Source organism: Mustela erminea, chromosome 9, assembly GCF_009829155.1.
Source record: "Mustela erminea isolate mMusErm1 chromosome 9, mMusErm1.Pri, whole genome shotgun sequence".
Lineage (NCBI taxonomy): Eukaryota > Metazoa > Chordata > Mammalia > Carnivora > Mustelidae > Mustela > Mustela erminea.
Window position 1 is genome coordinate 67344278 of NC_045622.1, and position 18998 is coordinate 67363275.

The window sequence follows — 18998 nt, forward strand, 5'->3', positions numbered from 1 at the left end:
CCAGCTCCCTGGCGCGGCCTAACTGAGGGCAGGACCCCTTGCTCAGTGGGGACCTTGCCCTTTTAAGACAAAGTTTCTGCTTAGTGCTCCTCAGGGAAGCAGGCCCTTCTGGGCTGCTTCCTGCCCGACATCCCCAGGCAGCACCTTGGAGGCTGGGCTCCGGGAGGCGGTGGGTTCCAGACCTGTTTGCTGGTGGCCCTTGAGACCCCTCTGGTCTTTGCCTGAGTCCCCAGGCCAGGGTCCTGGCTGTGGCTGTGTTAGTTGTGGCTGACTCTGTCGCTTGACTCTGACATCCTTCAAAAGAAATGGTTTACCTAGTAGTTAACATCTGTTTGGCCCTGTAGAGTGTCTAAGGCATTCTGGTGTTAACAACAGCTCCGAGTTGGTTATATTGTTATCCCCATTTTATGGATGTGGAGATCCAGGTGCATACAGGTTAAATAACACGATGATCAAGCAGCTGGCTGGCAGAAAGGTAGTGGTGATGAAAACCAGGACTTTAGGGATGCTTAGGTGGCTCAGTCCGTTAAGCGTCTGCCTCTGGCTCACGTCATGATCCCGGGGTCCTGGGATCAAGTCCCATGTCTGGCTCCTTGCTCAGCAGGGGGCCTGCTTCTGCCTCTGTCTGCTGCTCTCTCTGCTTGTGCTCACCCTCTTGCTCTCTCTCTCTCTGGCAAATAAATAAAATCTTTAAAAACAAAACAAAACAGGACTTTAGAGATGAAAACCTGACCTTGTGATACGACATTGATTCATTAAGAACAAAATTGAAAATATTCTGTGTAAGAAATACATAACCGATTGGCCAGGGGGAGGGTATGTACGAATTCTATGAGAGACTCTGTGTATGTCTTTACTTCTGTGGAATAACAGGAGGCTCACAGAATACTTTCAGAAGACCTGAAGGCAATTTATGTTGCCCCATTTCGCAGAGCAAGAAACTACAGTGTCCCTAAGAAGTGTTCTCTCCGGTGACAGATGGCTGGCTGAGCTGGTTGTGCGGTAGAGGGCCATACAGAATGGCGAGGGCCACATGAGTCACTGTTGACTTGCAGAGCTGGAAGGAAGCTCGGGGCTTCTACAGACAAGGAAGAGCTGGCCTGGAGAGAGAGAGATTCTGTTGGGAGGAATTCCATTCATTTATCCGGCCATCCGGCCATGCATCTGGCGAATGTTTATGGAGTCTGTGCTGGGCTGGGAGATAAGACTTGGGGCTGTGAATGAGGCCGACAGAGTCCTTTCTTCAGGGAACAGACAGTGGTGGAGGACATGGCCAAGCAGGCCCTCCAGTGTGGGCGCTAGGGCCACAGTGTGTGAAGCCAGTGTGCCCAGGGCACAGAGGAGGCATGCAGACTGTTGAAGGCATAGGGAAGGCTTTCTTGACCGAGCAGTGCTTCTGGTTAGACTTAAAGGGTAGAACCGACTGTCCTTGAATGCCGCGCATTGGGGCTCCCCATTCTCCGACCCAATGGCAGTCAGTGCCAGGAACAGGGCTCTGTGTGTTTGGAGACAGCAGGCGTGTAGAGGAAATGCTCACTTGAGGCCCTCGCGGGGCAGCACGGTCACCGCCTGCCCCCTGTGCTGTTCAGCACTCGGCAGGTGGCCTCTGAATTGAGATGGCCTGGTGACCACTGGCCTTCGAAGACTTAGTGTGGAAGGAGAATGTAAAATCTCAATGGATTTTTAAATAATTGGTTACAGGTTGAAATCATACTTAGATGTGTTGGGTTCATAAAAGAAGTTATTGAAATTAATTTTTACCTTTTTTAATGAGGTGACTTGGAAATGTACCGTGACGTGGCTGGTGTGACTTTTTTTTTTTTTAAGATTTTTTTTTTTTCTAAATTTATTTGACAGACAGATCACAAGCAGGCAGAGAGGCAGGCAGAAAGAGTGGAGGAAACAGGCTCCCTGTTGAGCAGAGAGCCCGACGCGGGGCTCGATCCCAGGACCCTAAGATCATGCCATGAGCAGAAGGTAGAGGCTTTAACCCACTGAGCCACCCAGCGCCCCATGGTGTGACATTTCTGTTGGACCTCGATGCTGGCTGCCAAGAGAGGGCTAGGAGGGGCAGTGTTGAGACTTCAGGTCCCAGGGCATCATGGGCGAGGGTTGGGGGGGGAGGTAGTCCTTAACCTCTCTGCACCTCCCTTCCCTTCTTTCTCACGTGGCCCTGACACCTGGAGAGAGAAGGAAGTCAGAATGCCCATGAAAAGCACATCTTGTTACAAGCTGTGGTCTCCTTGTAAGGAAACAGGTTAGGATGGAGACGATGGACACCGTACACTATACTGATAGTTTAAAAGATTAAAAAAATTTGGCTGATTGCAGAGTAAGAGGCTGGTGTGTAAGAAATGCATTCCGTACACAAGGAATTACAGACGGGGGCTGGATCTGTATGAGATGTCGCGTATAAGAAGATTCTATGTCTGTTGTCCTTGGCTTGCTTGGCCCCAGGAATTCCCTCCCTCCTCACCCTGGAGTTTCCATCCTGGCTTTCATAGTCCTTGTTTCTTGTTTTATTTTGTCTCAAAAGGCCATTAAGGGCTCTCCCATTTCTTTCTTTTTTGTTACCTTCAGATTTTACCCCCTCCCACCATCTAAAAGCAGAGTGTTTCTGTGAATTTTTTTGGTAAGCAGAAATGGCATAAAGCAGAGTATTCCCCGGTTTCCAGAAGTCATGTTTTGCTGCTTTGCTTTTAGGAAAGACCCACATCAACATCTGTTTTCTCCAACCAACAGAAAGAAATCCAAAGAGGATTTTCACTTTCATGAGAAAAACCGTTACTGTACTCAGTAGATCTTTTCCTGAGAGCGACGTGGTGTAACTCGAACTTTCGGACGGTAGGGGATGCCTGGATTGTAATCTTAAAACTCAGCACTCATTGAATGCTTGTTGAATGCATTGACCTTCTATCACTATTTACGGAAACCTGGATGTGTGGGGTATCTGCTGGGCTCCAGAGAGGCTGTACTGGGCGGGGCACAGCCCCTGCCCTCAAAATGCTCGTGATTGGGAAGGAGACCCCTACCTGGCCCAGGGGAGGGAACTGTGGGAGACACGGTAAGCATCCTAACTGCTCAGTCCTGTGAGTCAGAGGATGGCTTGATCAGAGATAGAGAAGGAAGGAGCTCAGAGGCAGCTGTAAGAGACAGCACATTTTCTTACAGTGCCCCCCTTGGGCAGGGAAATCAAGGAGCTGGGTTTGCCTGGGATCCTACCAGCCTCTGCAGTTTCCAGAACTGTGACAGTATTCCAGGTGAAGGCTGCACCCGTGTATACATTAATGACGCTTTTCATTGTCCATTTACAGACTGCGCCAGCTGCCCCCTCCCCACCCCACCCCAAAACCGTGTAGTACACATGGAGCAAACAGCCTTCCTCCATCAGGAGTGACCCGGGCTAATTGCCAGGCTCTCCGAGGACCAGTGGGGGAGGGGCATTTTGGCGGGACCAAGCAGGGGGTATTTGAGGGGCATGAAGTGGCTCTGACCCGGCATACGGGTGGTAGGCAGGCAGGCAGACATTTTAGCGGGAGATAGCATCTGATACGCATCCCTTTGGGCTAGTCTTGTAATAGCCACTCATAAATAAGCTGCCTCCAGTGTGTTCCCAGAATGTCTCGTCTGCAAAATGTCTTTGAGGGGATGTTTGACTTGCAAGCATGTGGCTGATAAAATAAATACATTTTAAAAATGTAAACCTCTCTGTGAGTCTCTTCTCTCCTCTGGGAAAAACGAGGTCCTCCTTTAACCTCTTCTCTTCCCTAAGTGTAGAATTCCTGCCATGCTTCATAAGAAGAAATATGTTTGGAATGTAGCACCTGCGGAAATAAGAAGGGGCTCTGCCCTGGGCCGTGGCCATGGTGTGGGTGGCTTCTCGGTGGTTCGTGAAGAGATACCAGCCCTGACCCCTGTGGAGCATTTGAAGAACTGGGCCAGGGTTGGAGGAGCTGGCACTCAGAGGGACTGAAGCTGCCTTTTTTTTTTTTTTTTGAAGATTTTATTCATTTATTTGGCAGAGATCACAAGTAGGCAGAGAGGCAGGCAGAGTGGGGGGGGGGGGAGGCAGGCTTCCTGCTGAGCAGAGAGCCGGATGCGGGGCTCGGATGCGGGGCTCGGATGCGGGGCTCGGATGCGGGGCTCGGATGCGGGGCTCGGATGCAGGGCTCGATCCCAGGACCCTGAGATCATGATCTGAGCTGAAGGCAGAGGTTTAACCAACTGAGCCACCCAGGCGCCCCTGAAGCTGCTGTTTTGTGTGCAGACCGCTGTAATGGGAAGTTCTCTCTGGTATCGGGAGGAGCCTTACCATTCTGTTAGAGCTGGTCAGAATAGAACTTGGCGCCTAGACAAGTGTCTGGCATGATGGAGGAATTTGATCTATAGGTGTTGAACAGGTGAAGGACTGCATACATGAGTAAATGAATGAATGAGGCCCTTTTCTGGGCCCTGGAGCTCTTGTGGGATGAGCGTGCCTGGGTCTTTCCCTCACTGTGTGTGGACCAGTAGCAAAGGCAATCCCTTGTTAGCGTGTGAATCTCCTGGGGATCTTGTTCAAAATGCAGATTTGGATGGAGTGGCCCTGGGACAGGGCCCCGGGAACCTGCATGACTAACATGTTCCGAGACATTGCCCGTGGTGCTGAGCCGCAGGCTACACTCTAAGTAGCAGGGTTCACTGAGGATTCGGTCGGATCATCACTCAATCTTCCCCGAGTTCCCAGCAGCACTAGGGATTGTGGGTGAAGGCAGAGAGGCCTTGATCCTCCTCTTACAAGAAAGGTGTAGTCATAGTGAAAAATCAAGACTCATCCCCAGAAGCTGGGGAAAAAATAGTTCATTATGATGCTCTGTGGGATGAGACGTGGTCAGGGGAAGCGGAAGGACTGCAGGGCCTCGCCTTGTGGAGGGCTGCTTGAGCCACAGGGCGGCAGGGTCCCAGGGTCTCGGTGTTTGAGCGGTGTCTGCTTCTGGGGGAGGGGGATGCCTGTAGCTCACCCTGTCAGTTGGGGGTCCGTCCAGCTTGAGCTTTAAGTGCTCTCAGGACAGAACACATCATCTCTCCCTTGTACAGATAGCACTTTATTGTTTTCCAGAGCCATATCAGGGCGTTTTCTTGCAGTGTCGGCAGAACCTCTTGAGATCTACGCATTTTACTACCATTTGGCAGGTGCGGAAACTGAGACTTCTAGAGTTTAAGTGACTCGTTCAAGGCCGTATTCTTCTTTCCATTGGTACCACTGGGATACGAGCAGTTTGGTTCCCTGTTGAATGTCCTTTTAACTGGACTCTGCTTGGCCCCTGTTTGGTGAGAGAGCAGAGAGGTAGATCCTAGAAGCTTGGTGGACGAGTTGAGCTTACAGGAGAGAAACAGAGGCATTGTGCATTCTGGAGCGTTGATGGCTCAAGCATCTGTCAAAGACGTGGGAGCATACAGATTCGAGGGAGATTTGAGGTCATTTAGGAGGAGCAAACCCTCCTTGGGCTCCTGGAGGCTTCTCTTGCAGAGCCTTCCCAAAGAGCCTTAATGCCTCCTGGAGGCATATTTCTTTTGATGGGGAGCTCACTCTACAACCAAAGGCCATTCATTTCACTAACAGGCCATTCTCCAACATTGAGCTCAGATAGGGTCTCCTCAGTCCTTCCCCACTAATCCTAACCCCTCTCATGCTGGAGCCAGACAGCATGAACCTCATTGCTCTTTCCGTATGCTAGCCCATTTAGATTTCCTTTTTTTGGATCAGATTTTCAATATATGTTTATTATGGAACCGAAAGCATGGAGATGCAAAATACAGAGAAGTGAAAGGAGAATTTAAACCTGTCGATAGGGGTGCCTGAGTGGCTCAGTTGGTTGAGCATCTGCCTTTCTGCCTTTGGCTCAGGTCATGATGCCAGGTCCTGGGATGGAGCCCCGCATTGGGCTCTCTGCTCAGTGGGGAGCCTGCTTCCCTTCCTCTCTCCCTGCCTCTCTTCCTACTTGTGATCTCTCTCTGCCAAATAAATAAGTAAAATCTTAAAAAAAAAAAAAAACACAAAAACCTGTGGATAACCTCACACTCACTGTGTTGTTGGCATCACACCACATAGCCCTCCAGACAGGTGCTAACGCCGCTGTGTTATGTGTTTCTACAGAACGAACAATATTTTGAGCATAATTCATAATTTTCTTTGTCTTGTAAATAGAATTTTATTACCGTCTTTCGTACCAATAAACATTTGACATTGCAGTTGGGAACATGTCATAATGAGATATGTAATTTGTTCCCTCTTGCCAGACAGTTGACCCATGCCCTCTCGGTGTGGGGTAGTTACAAGCCATGCTGTAATAAAGATTCTTCTAGGTTAACCTCAGTGCCTTTCTAGTTTAGGTAAACTGTGTCTCTGGAAATGGGATGGTCAAGCCCAAGACTGGTTTGAAGGTGCCTCTTGTGGCCCCCTAAGTTATCCATTCCCCAGCCTCCTTGTCTTCATCCCACTGGGGAGGTGGCTCCACACTCCTAACCGCTCTTGGAAGTGTGCTCACTTGTGACCATTCATCCCTCTACAGTCTCTGGGGTCCAGATTTGAGATCTCACTTTTCTTTCTCTGAATGCAGCATTTCTAATCAGGGCAGGCTGATACTGCATTAGGTTTTATGGCAGCCCTCTCACACTGAGTCATTGAGCTTGTGGGCAACCCAATCCCTTAAGACTTTCTCATGTGATTTTCTCTACCCTATACTTGTGAGTTGGGGTTTTTTTTTTTTTTTTTGGACCTAAGTGCATGACTTGACATTTATCCTTATTAAATTTCCACCTCGTTAAAGTCAGCCGGTCATTATATCCTTTAAGATAGTATCAGCAGCAGACTCTTGTCATTCTTCATAGTCACGGTCCCTTCCAGCTCCCAGGCACTGGCAAATTCCGGTGTCAAATGATTCAGCAAATCCCAGCAATCCTTTACATCTCCGTCTTCTTTACTAGATAGTGAGTTCCTCGGGCCGAGACCATTATCCTGTTATTTCTCTGGAAAAAACCATTTTCTACTTCCATGTTATTATATGTGACCTAGTGGATACCCAGAAAATGTTGCCTTGTAAATACTTGTTTTGATTTAACTCTGGGGAAGGATGGGGCGTGGTTGTGGTATCAGAGTCAGGAGCACAGAGAAGTCCAGGCGGGGTCCCAGGCGAGGTGGAAGAGACAAAACCCAAGAAACAGGTGCAACGAAGGTAAGTTCAGATCTTTGCTGAGGTTGCCTCGGGGGTTGGCTCTTTGGGCGTGAGTGAATTGTTGAGATGGATCTTGATGTCTTCCAGAAAGGCAGGCAATGGAGGGCACCGTGGGCGTGAATGCCTGAGGCAGTGAAAACTTGAGTTGGGACCTGATGGATGGCAGGGGAGATGGTATTTGGTGGGAGAGCTGAGGGCAGGAAACCACTTGACCTAGCCTTGGAGAATTGTATTGACTACTGATTGTGTAGAGGGTTCTTACCTGACTCTGTTCTGTGAGCTGTAGAACCAAAGGTGCCCTCTCTTTTTTATCCTATCAGAGTTTAAGGCTCCTAAAGTCAAGACCTACTCAGGATTGATTACCCTTAGATCAGAGACTGAACTGAAACCAGAACCCAGGAGCTGAGATGCATCTCCTACAGCCAGTACTCTTGAAGCCCAATATGCAGTGTGAGACAGTGTGATGGCTCCTGCATTTACCTACTTTGGGGCCTGCCTTGGGCCCATCAGTGTGTCTGAGTTGCAGACCCCCCTCCTGGGAGAGGGGGGTAATACCACTCCACTTGCTGTTTTGGGTTCTGAAACACAATGAAGTATGAGAAGTAATCTCTGAGCACTGGGCTTGGGACACAGCTGCTTCTAGCTAAAGGCCCGTGAAATTGGATGACCGTCAACTTTGGAGCATCTCTTAACCTCAAGAGAGGTAAGCGGCAGGAGCCTGACCGTTCCAGCTCCCCTGTTGTGGCTGTGGTCTTTTCCAGGCATGAAGGCAGCTCTGAGGCCCCTGCTTCCCACCCCTCAGGAAGTTTGGGGATCTGGGTTAGGACAAAGGTTCTTGTTGACTAAAAGGGAAGCTTTCCTCCAGGAAAAGAGAGAAGAGGGGTTCTTAAGGGGCTGGGTCCAGTCATAGGGAGTTTGAGCCCTTTCAGCATTCCCCCTTTGGTTGTCTTGGAAACATAAGGGCTTCTTCATTGGTTGCAACCTTATTTATTTGTGCAAGGTGAGCTAGCAGGTGTTTGAGGTGGACACACAATTTACCTGTACTGCCTCCCTTGCCATACAAGTGGTATCTCACATTTCCCTCAACCCTGAGAAGCCTAGTTTATATTTATACGGAGATGCATACCTACTTAAATAATACGTGCATATGTGTGAATGTACACGTATACACAGCCAAACGTGCATTCACAACTGGATATGCAGAAATACGCAAACACACACCTACATTCTTTTAAAATAGGAAAAGAGCTGAGATATTTAAGCTTGGTTTAGCTTCTCTTCTATGTTGATCGATTGTTAACATGCTACCGGCACTTTAATTTAGTTAAGGACATTCAGATGAGATGGGGGAGGGGGGATAACCCCTGCTAATTGTCAAGAATTGTGTGGAGAAGGAGGCTAACCAGCAAAAGCACAGAAGTTGAAGTGCTTTGGGTGTCTGCCTTGGGAGTCCTTTCCCCCGTTTCCACTGTAGAACCGATGAGGGTTTTCATTCCAAAGGATAGTAGCCTCTTCCTTCTGTAGCCCCTGCCCTGCATTTGTTTTGGTTCCTTTACTCTGAGTCTTGTCTGCGTCCATACTGGAGAAAGGGTTTTCTATAGGAAAGATAACACAAGGGAGAGGAAGAAGTAGGAAAAAAGATCTTAACCATACTGTGGGGGTTCTGTCCTGCCTGGTCCTTGTCCCAGACCAAGTTCTGTCCTTCCTCATCTTTGCCATTCCAGGCATTTCTATGTGTGGTATCTTGTCACCACGGAAAGAGGGACACCCCGGGATGGTGAGGCGTGGAGGCATTGAGCATGCGGCCTGGTGATGGCCGCAGAGCTGTGGGTGTGCATTTGAAGCCAGGCTCCCTGCTGCACTACAGCTCTCTGGGCAGGCCTCTGTCTGCCCTCCCTGCCTCCTAACTTACTTTATATCTTCTGGGCACCTATTGTGTGCCGCGCTATGTTCTGGATTCTGGGGTTGCAGCTGGCATATCTGCCTGTCACTGGACTGTGAGGTCTTTGAGGCAGGAGCATGGTGTGTAACATCTTCGTCTCTCCAGCACAGAACCTGCTACAGGAGTTGCTACATGCGTGTTGAAGGCTGATTGAATAAATGCTTGCATGTGTTTTAGGACACCCAACGAAATTAGGAGCAGTCCGTACCTCACACTTGTGGGGCTCAGTCAGCCCGAGAGAAGCTTGCCATGCTTTATCTCGGCATCTAGAGAAGTCAGTGAGGCTGTCCTGCAGGTACTCCCTCAGTGTGTGTGAATTGTGAACAGAAATCTCCTTTAAAGTGTTCATAGGATTGTGATATTGGTTTACTCTGGTGAATAGTTTGCCTCTCGGATGTCTCTCTGTGAATCACCACACAGTGTCCTGAAATCCCAAGTGCATCCTTTTTTTCTTCCTCTCCTTTAATATTTCCAGTCAAAACCAGAATACATGAACATGTTTATAGTCGATTAGACCAAAGAGCTTGTTTGTTTTCTAGACCCCCCCTTTTTTTCCACTGCCCCACCTAGAACAAACTATTCAGGAAAGACAGGTTTGCATGGTAGCAGTGTAAGTTAAAATAAAAATGAATTCAATTTAAAGAAGGAATATGAAAATTGGAAATATTTAGGATTTTAGAGATCGTGTTGAATTCTACTAGTTATTGTAAAGTGAGAGGTGATTCTTCCTTTGAACATAGAGTTTATCAGTGATTCTTAAACCTATGAATGTTTACTGTATTCTGTTTCAGATCAAGGTGTAATCTTCAAAGCTCATTGGATGATGCTTGAAATATTTATTAAATATAGAATTTTTGTTAGATTTGATGGTCCTATGGAATATGATGGATTTTAGCTGGAACCTTGATTTTGATAACATTTGTAAAGAAATCCCATAGGTAAACACGAAGGAGGAAAAAAAAGGGAAAACATTTCTTTGAGATAGCCAAATGAAGCTTCTTTCTCTCCTTTTTTTTCTTTTAAAGATTTTATTTATTTATTTGAAAAAGTGTGTGTGCAAGGACAAGGAGGAAAAGGGGAGGGGCAGAGGGAGCCTGACATGGGGCTGGATCCCAGGACCTGGAGATCTTGACCTGAGTTGAAGGCAGATGCATAACCATCTGAACCATCCAGGCACCCCAAAAGATCCACTTTTAAAATGTGCCTGTTTGTTTGTTTATTTATTTATTTATGAGAGCATTTGCGCACGGAGGCCTGAGTTGTGGGGGAGGGGCAGAGGTAGCGAGAAGCAGACTCCCTGCTGAGTGGGGATTCCCCCCCCATGCCCATCTCAGTCCCAGGACCCTGGGATCATGACCTGAGCCACCCAAGCATCTCAAAAGTGCCATTAAAAATTATAATCACTATCTCCGTCCCCCTTCCCTGACAGAGACAGATAGACAGACAGACGCAGAATGGAGTACTCCCACAGTGTGAGGGGGAGGGGCAGAAGGAGAGGGACAGAGAATCTTAAGCAGACTCCAGCCTTGGTGCAGAGCTCTGCATGGGGCTCAGTCTCACCACCCTCAGATCATGATCTGAACCTAAATCAAGTCAGACACCTAACCGAACCACTGAGGCGCCCCTCTAATCACTATCTTTTATTATTCTGTTACACAGAAATAGTCTGTGTCTTCAAAAAATGGTGTTGGAACATATATAATACAGTTTCTCTCTCTCTCTCTATATATATGTACATATATAATATGGCCAGTATATGTATATATATAATATGCTCTTTAATATTTATGGCACTTTTTAAAATTTTCAATTTTTAAAAGACTTATTTATTTATTTGACAGAGAGAGAGAGAGAGAACACAAGCGGGGTGGGGGGAGGGAGTAGGGGAAAGCAGGCTTCCGCCTGAGCAGGGAGCCTGACGAGGGGCATGATCCCGGGACCCTGGGACCATGACCTTTGCCGAAGGCAGATTGCTCAAGGACTGAGCCACCCAGGCTCCCCTATTTACAGCACTTTAAAAAGATTCCTGTTTTGGACAGTTCGTCATGCATGGGCCAGAAGTCTGCTTGTTCTGGTAGATAGCTGACTGGAGTAGAAAGAATACTACACATGAGAGCTCCCAGTAAAAGTCCTGGTTCAGCTCCCCTTTTGACAAATGAGGAAACCGAGGCCCAGGGTGGGAAGGAAAGGACTTGCTCGGGGACTTATTGCGGCTGTGTCCTTTCTCGCCCCGCACAGGTTCTGCTCCCCGGAGTCAGGCTGTATGTGGACACATCTGTATCTCTGTAATTCACTGAACAACTATAATGAGGATAGTTTGACTAAATAAATGGAAGACTAAACAAAAAAATTAAATAAAAGGGGGTAGCCATTATCTCCTTTTAAAAATGCATGCCCCTTATCTCTGCCTCTCTGTCTCGGATTCCCAAATGTCCTTTACCTATGGTATTTCTTTCTAACGTTCGGGCATGGATTTTGCCTGCTGGCCAAGGGTTTCCCTATGAGGCACAAGCAGCTGCGTTTCTTAGTTTTGCGTTTACTTTCCTTGACATTTCAGCATCACCTGTTTGGAGCGGTGAGTCACCCAAATGTATGAATGTCCCGCGCTGGGTTTCCCTAAAGCTGAACTCCAGTCGCGTCGGGTGTTGTCTGCGCTCTTCAGTGGGGGGTTCTGTGTCCTCCGGCAGGCGGCTGGCTTGCAGGGCTCCGGCACGGATGAGCCTGCCTTGTGCTTGCTCCACTTCTGCAGTTTGCTCAGTGATTGGAGAGGGAGGAAAAAAAGGAAACGTACTTTGCTCAGAAGCAAATTCAAGAATTTGTTCTCCTCTGTGGCACACGGGCTGTGAGTAGATTTGGAGGTGTGATGAGCAAAACGGTGCTAGAACATGCAAGAAAAAGTACTGTGGTCGTATCAGCTGCCTTGAAGGATGGAAAATGGACTATGCAAAGAACAAGCAATTACCACCCCTGGCCTTCTGAGCTGACCCCTCAGGATCAATAAAGATTTAGCAGCCTTAAAGAATGTTTTCTAATTTTAGCCCAAAGAATAGGTGCCGGACAAATTGATCAAACTGCCATTTAAACTTGACCTCAACAGAGTTTGAAGAGGTGACCTAAGCCTTTGTCCTGCACCTGGCACCTGAGTCTCAGCCCAGGCCGTTGGGAGATGGGCATGGACTTTAACCCACGGGAGCTGCAGGTGCTGAAAATCACCTTTTCGCACATAAATCCCCCATATCTGATAGAGGTGGCGGGGGGCCTCTGGGAATCTCTGCTAGTGGGCCCTCTTCCTTTTAGTTTTAGACTAGAGTCTTTGGGTTTTCTGCGAGCCTTGACTTGTCTTCTTAATCATGCTTCACGACAACCCTGTATGTGAGCTTGGAAAATCAGAGCAGTATTCCAACCCCTCCTTTTTCCAGCAGTTAATTAACTGATTCAGTGTTTATTAAAGGTGATAAGTGTTGAGCCAAGTCCTGGGGACACACTAGAATAAGATAAGGATGCTGCCTTCAGCGGGAGTTTTTCATGGGGGCACAGATCTGTTGATGGGCACTTCTAAGGGTTCTCCGGGACAAGGGCATGATACTGTGGGCACATGTGAGCAGCCTCCCCCAGACTGCACTTGGGGATCCAGGAAGGCTCCTGGAGGGAGGGGTAATCCTGCTGAAAGGGGAAGAGTCTTGGAAGGACTCACGTGATGTCTGCGTGATGTGTGCAGCGTCTGGGGTGTGAACAGCATCCAAAGTCGTGTTCGGGTTCCCCTGTAGACATGTTCTTGTGACCTGATTTCTTTGCTTAGAAGTCCCATTTTATCTGTCTGTCTACCTCTCTGTGTACCTACCTACTTCCCTATAATTGTAATTGTGGTAAAATGCACATAGCAAAAATTTACTGTCTTCCCCATTTTTAAGCGTGCAGCTCTGGACCTTAAGGACATTCACTTGGTTCTGCTGCCATCATTGTTCCCCGTCTCCGTAACTGTTTTTGTGGGCAACTGAAACCCCGTGGCTATTATGCTGTGCGGGAGCTCCGCGGAAGGCCTTGCTGAAGAGGTGGCGGTTGAATTGGCCTCTGAAGTGTGTGTGGGTACCTTCTAGGTGGCTGAGGGGGGAAAGATGTTTTGGATAAGATGTACCGGCGGAGCACCTGGTGGGCAACTTGTCTCCACAGTCCGGGTTGGTTCTTATCACTGTAGACTCCAGGGTTAGTCTGTGTTCAGATCTTGGCTTTGCCACCAGTCTGAGCGAGGTCGGGTTTCCTCATTTCAAAATGGGAGTCATGATAGTACTTTCCCTATAGGATTGTTATAAGGAGTAAATGAATGGCCATATAAAGTGCATCTAGTGGGGCCAGCTCCAGAATCCACACTCCGTAAGTGTTCTACTGTGATTGCTGCCAGAAAGGTAAGGGGGACATCAAGTCCTCAGGTCTCCCTGAAGCACACGATCATCTGTGTGTCTGTGTTTGAAGCTTGTGATTAGACATAGAGAGTGGAGATGGGCTTCTTCTGGTGGGTCCTGATGATAGAGAGGATTCAAGTATCCCCACACGTGTGACCTCTAAAGCTTTCCTTTTGCATTCATGTGCTTGAATGTCTCGATTTAAATTTTCTTAAAAATTGGAGCCCTTTCTTAAAAATTACAGAAACAATAGAATATGAAAAAAAAGGTATAAGACAAAACCTGTAATGTCACTCTCCTAAGAGAATAACTCTTTTAAAAAAATTTCAATTGCTTTATTTCTGTAGATACGGGCATAAAACTAAATTACAGATATACACTTACACAGTTTCATGTCTGCGTAATACATATAAATATATTTTTAATAATATGTTTGAATACATCTGCATACAGTTTCATATATACTTACATGTATACATACAAATGTATATTTAAAAATATATATAAATATATATAAATATATAATTTTGTATTTTGCTTTAAAAAATCCAGATTCTTTGAGAAGCTTTCCCTAATGTTTCAGTCTGTTCTTTTTCATTTTTTTCTTATAAATGGAGACAGATTTCCTTTGCATTCACATACTGTGAATTTCTTAGTTATTCTGGTGTTCATGGTATTAGGGGTGATTCTGGAATGTATCTTTGTGATTCGAATGTTTTTCTTCGTGGAATTCTCTTCTCAGTAGATTTCTAGGGTGAGGATGACTAAGTCTGAGGATGTAAGCCTTTGAGGCTCTTGTTAAGTATAGCCATTTGGACCTTCACCCACAGCAGCACTGGCGTATTCCTTGGGTCCTGTTCACGGCACATGTGCCCACCGTCTCTACACATTTGCTGATGAAGAGCCCTAAAGTCACGGATTCAGCTTGCTTGATTTTGTCCTTTCCCTCTTCTTGCCAAGGGGCAAAGTCCTGTACTTACTCTCCCGTGGGACTTGTTCATTCATCCCCTTTTCTGGTTTTGTTCTTAATACATTCTAACACAAATTTGAATTGCTTATTTACTGTAAGTATCATCTTTGTGTTGGCGAAAACCTGAGGTGCAGGGAGTTTATTCTAACACAAATTTGAATTGTTTATTTACTGTAAGTATCATCTTTGTGTTGGCGAAAAGCTGAGGTGCAGGGAGTTTATTTTAACACAAATTTGAATTGTTTATTTACTGTAAGTATCATCTTTGTGTTGGCGAAAAGTTGAGGTGCAGGGAGTTTATTTTAACACAAATTTGAATTGTTTATTTACTGTAAGTATCATCTTTGTGTTGGCGAAAAGCTGAGGTGCAGGGAGTTTATAAAGAGAAGGGCCAGACCCCCCCCCCCCCCCCCCCCACGCTGCAGAAGGTAGGAGGTCTGCAGCCTCCCAGCTGTGTTCTGGGAGGGAGAAGGATACGGGCTCGCCATGTGCCAGCTCTGCCGGGCTCCCTGGGATGGGTGTCTGTGGACTCTCCGACGGCCTTGCTTTTCAGTTGCCTTTGTTGTGAGAAAAATCGAGCCGCTCTAACAGTGTGCTAGCTTCATTCCTGGGGGTCTCCTACACCTCCTGTGTTCTAAGCACCCAGGACAGAGCCGGCATACAGCAGGCAGTCTGTTTTCATCTGTCATGCATCAGAGGTCAGATTGCATCTTCCCTGACATCCTCTTCCCGCTCCAGTTCCCGAGACCCTGTTATGAGATCTCTCAGCTGCTCCTTGCTTGCCTCCAACGAGGGGAGGTTCAGTGTGTCACAGAAACAGACTTTGGGCTCAAGGTGAGATGGGTCTGGGTTTGAATATCTCTGTTTGACAAGTGGATAAATGACTTAGTGTTTGTAAACTTCGTTTTCTTCATTATGTGAATAACAGGTATAATAATATTACATCCTTACTTAGGATAGTTGTGATGAGGATGAGGAGAAATGGTAAAAGCAAAGTCTTGATCCTTGTACCTCACACACAGTAGTGTTAAGTAAATCTTAGCTGTGATTATTATCTTCAGTTACTACTACAAGGTATTTCCTTATACTTTTCCTGCTGTATTTGGTATTGGGAGTCAAAAATAGCTCCCACCAGTGACCTGAAATTTGGCATATATTCTTCTGCAGTGGAGACCTGGATGGACATTGTCTTTGAGCTGATTCCATGGTGGGTCACCATCCCAGCAGCTTGGAGAAACACCCGAGCTGGGCTGGGCTGGGCGGGGCTGTAATGCATCCAGGTTAGCTCCTTTTTGGTTTTGAAAGTCTGATTTACAGGCTTCTGGTGTGGTGTTCTTCCTTTTCCTGGCTGGTGTTCTGCCCTGGCATCCGCAGAAGAGAGACGAAAATGTTCAGAGGAAATGAAATTCTGTCCACTTGCTAGTTATCTGTTCCCTTACACAGAAAATAATTCAGCTTAGCAAAGAGAGATGAGGTAGAGATGGTGCTCCCAGCAGCATAGCAGTGCCCCCAGCTCCAGAAGGTCATGTTTACTGGTGTTCGAGGTAATCCAGTGCCAGGGCAACTGGCGAACAGGTTAGACTGTACTTGACTCTTCTACTTCCTTCTTCATTTTAGCATTTTTATATTTTTGCTTTAGTGTCCTGCGAATTATAGTTGATGATCTGAGAGTTCCTTAAAGTCTCATGTGATTTAAGCAGATAGCTTGGCTCCTTGGGGACCCAGTCTCACGGGTGTTAGCGCCCAGCGTATGGATCTTATGCTCATAATGTCCATCTTTGTCTAACCCAACTCCCTGGGCTTGGGAGAGAATAATTTAGTGGGAACAGCTCCCTGCTAGGCATCTTGGTAAGTGCTTCTAATCAATTATCCATTTCAGTTTAAAATATTAGGGAACTTAATGAATTTAAGAAACAGTGCTGAAGTGATGATTCAGTTTTTTAACCAGTAGTCTCTGAGGAGCTGGTAGGCAGAGAGGATGAATGAAGTTTTAAAAGCAGATCTTGAGTTGTAGGTTGTCCGTGAACAGGAGGGACATTTCAGACGTTTATTGAACCATACAGACATCAACCCAAGGGAAACCCCTGGAGGCCCCTGGTGTGCCAGGCACTAACCTTTACTCTGATAGGGAGGAGGCTGGGGCTCTGGGAGGAGGGTGGGAGCCAAGGGGACAGGGGCATTTACTGGGCTTGTGCCACTGACTCTTCAGCTCGTGTGAACGAATTTCAGTATGTTGAACAACCAGAGTGGCCGCACCAGCGGGGAGCTGTGGATGACGCCAGTAGCATCCGAATCGCCTTTGACCCGTGTTCAGAGGTGTGAGATGCGTCCTTTGCTTGTGGTATTCTCTGCCCCATTGCCCAGGGGACTTCTGCTATACTGGCCTGATGATCATCCCCCGATATGTGCTTGGAAAGCGTCGCATTAGAACTTAACGCTTGTCTATTTGGAAAATGCCAAAACACCTTCCTTTCTTTAGAAAACACTACAGTGTGACAGGCAGTCCCTGACTTCGAGGGTCCCCAGTCTGCACCAGTGGCTTCAGTTTCTTTCTGGCCCTTGTGGACACCAGGAGTCTGTCCTTAGGAGATGATTACAAGGATGTTTGCTGTCACTGAACGGTTGGGCAGGATAAACATGTGCACACGTGGGGAAATAGTCAAAATAGCAGATATCCATGCCGTGAAATATGATACCTCTTAAAAACCACAAATGCAAAGACTATTTTGGGACTCTGGGTAATGCTGAATGTGAGATGTTAGAACAGAACCCCAAAACTATAGGGAGTAACAATAATAAATAGTATCAGTAAGAATAATGGTATTAGTGTTAGAAAGTAATCAGAAAGCGTGGTCCTGCCTGTGGTTTGGTGGAGGACCATGAGTACAGTGCCTGTCCTCCTGTGTATGTTTCTGTAGGTTCCACTCTGGTGGTCCTCTGTGGCTATGAGCTTCACATTTAGAAGTGTTCCATGGGCATGGCGTTCTTAAAATCCAGTTTAAGGGTTTTAAAAATGAACGTATAACCAGCGGCTGAGTTATGCTAAATTCAGACTTGGGGAAACACATGCAGAGCTTGTGTCGATCGCTTGCGAAGGAAGCTGCTGACTTGGTGGGTTAAAAATAAGAGCTGAGGGGCCCCTGGGTGGCTCAGTGGGTTGAGCCGCAGCCTTTGGCTCAGGTCATGATCTCAGGGTCCTGGGATCGAGTCCCACATCGGGCTCTCTGCTCAGCAGGGAACCTGCTTCCTCCTCTCTCTCTCTGCCTGCCTACTTGTGATCTCTGTCTGTCAAATAAATAAATAAAATCTAAAAAAAAAAAAAAAAAAAAAAAAAGAGCCGAGGTCAGCCTCCTCAGGCCCAGGAGGCGTCCCTGGCTCCTCCAGGATTCTAGAGGGTGAGGGCTCTGAGGGGCCCGCATGGGCTAAGGGAAGAGCTCTCCTTGGCTTCTCATTAATGTCCCTCCCTGAGCCACGCGCTGCTCTGCTGGCTAACCTTGTCCGAAGGTTACCCGTGGCTCGGCTAATTTTAAACCCTGTCGGCCAGCACGGTGGCGTGGCATCGCACTGTGGAGACACATGAACAGCTCCCTGGGAGACACAGCTGGGGAAAGATGAGCCGCACCTCCGGGGTTTTCTCCTTCTCCTGTAAGTGACCAGGCACACTGAACAGGCTGAGAGAGCTGGGCTAATAAGGAGAGATTTTATGGTGTGTGTTTTTTTTTTTTTAAGAAAAAAAGTCAGGATTAAAGATCTTTTAGCAGTGGCAATGCCAATTGATAATTGCATGGTGTGATGTGTCCTGTATGAACTGTGTGAATTCTGACAGCCCAAGGAGGAGCATGCACATGGGATCCTCTCTTCCAGGAATTAGGCCATTTTTAAAGACAGGATGAAACTGCTGGTAATTTCACTGTTGATGTGTGTGCTTCTCCACTTGTAGAACTCAGAGTCTGCTGGTAGGTAATAGGTTCCTTCTCTGAAGTTTTTATTGATGGGATCAGGAGAGGATTATTTCTTAAAAGTTAAAAGAAATGAAACGCAGAATCTGCCTGTCTGCATGTTTAGCAGCTGGTCTGGTCGTCACTAAGATCATCATTTGAAAGTCCCCTGCTGCCTTCCCCTTTAAGAAATTGCAGTAGAGTCTTTTTTTTTTTTTTTTAAAGAAACTTTTAAAAGAAGATTGCAGAGAATCTGTTTTTTTTTTTTCCTCCCCCCATTTGGGATTTCTTTTTCTTTCTTTGTTTTTTTCTTCTTCCTTCCTTCCTTCCTTCCTTCCTTTTTCTTTCTTTCTAAATCTGTCTCCCTTTCAACACCTCCAGGGAATCTAACCTGCCGCGTTATCAGTGGGAAACCGAATGGGAACCGAATCCAGTCTCGGGGTTTACCTGCCCAGCCAGAGAAGGGCATTTCTTGGAGCTGGGTCTCTACCCACCCTCTTATTAAAACAATTGCTAGGAGCCCATTAAAGAGGC

At 47.0% G+C, this 18998-nt stretch overlaps 1 protein-coding gene across 11 annotated transcripts in view; it reads left to right on the plus strand.

The window, feature by feature from the left end:
- Positions 1 to 18998, plus strand: part of TEAD1 (TEA domain transcription factor 1) — a 261388-nt gene that overhangs the window by 51275 nt on the left and 191115 nt on the right. The window contains exon 1 of one of the 11 annotated variants that reach the window (XM_032358727.1): positions 17897 to 18171. The exons of the other annotated variants lie outside the window; for them this stretch is intronic. The gene's annotated coding sequence lies outside the window, so the exon portion shown is untranslated. Of the gene's footprint in view, positions 1 to 17896; positions 18172 to 18998 lie in introns of those variants that run through there. 11 annotated transcript variants of the gene reach the window in all.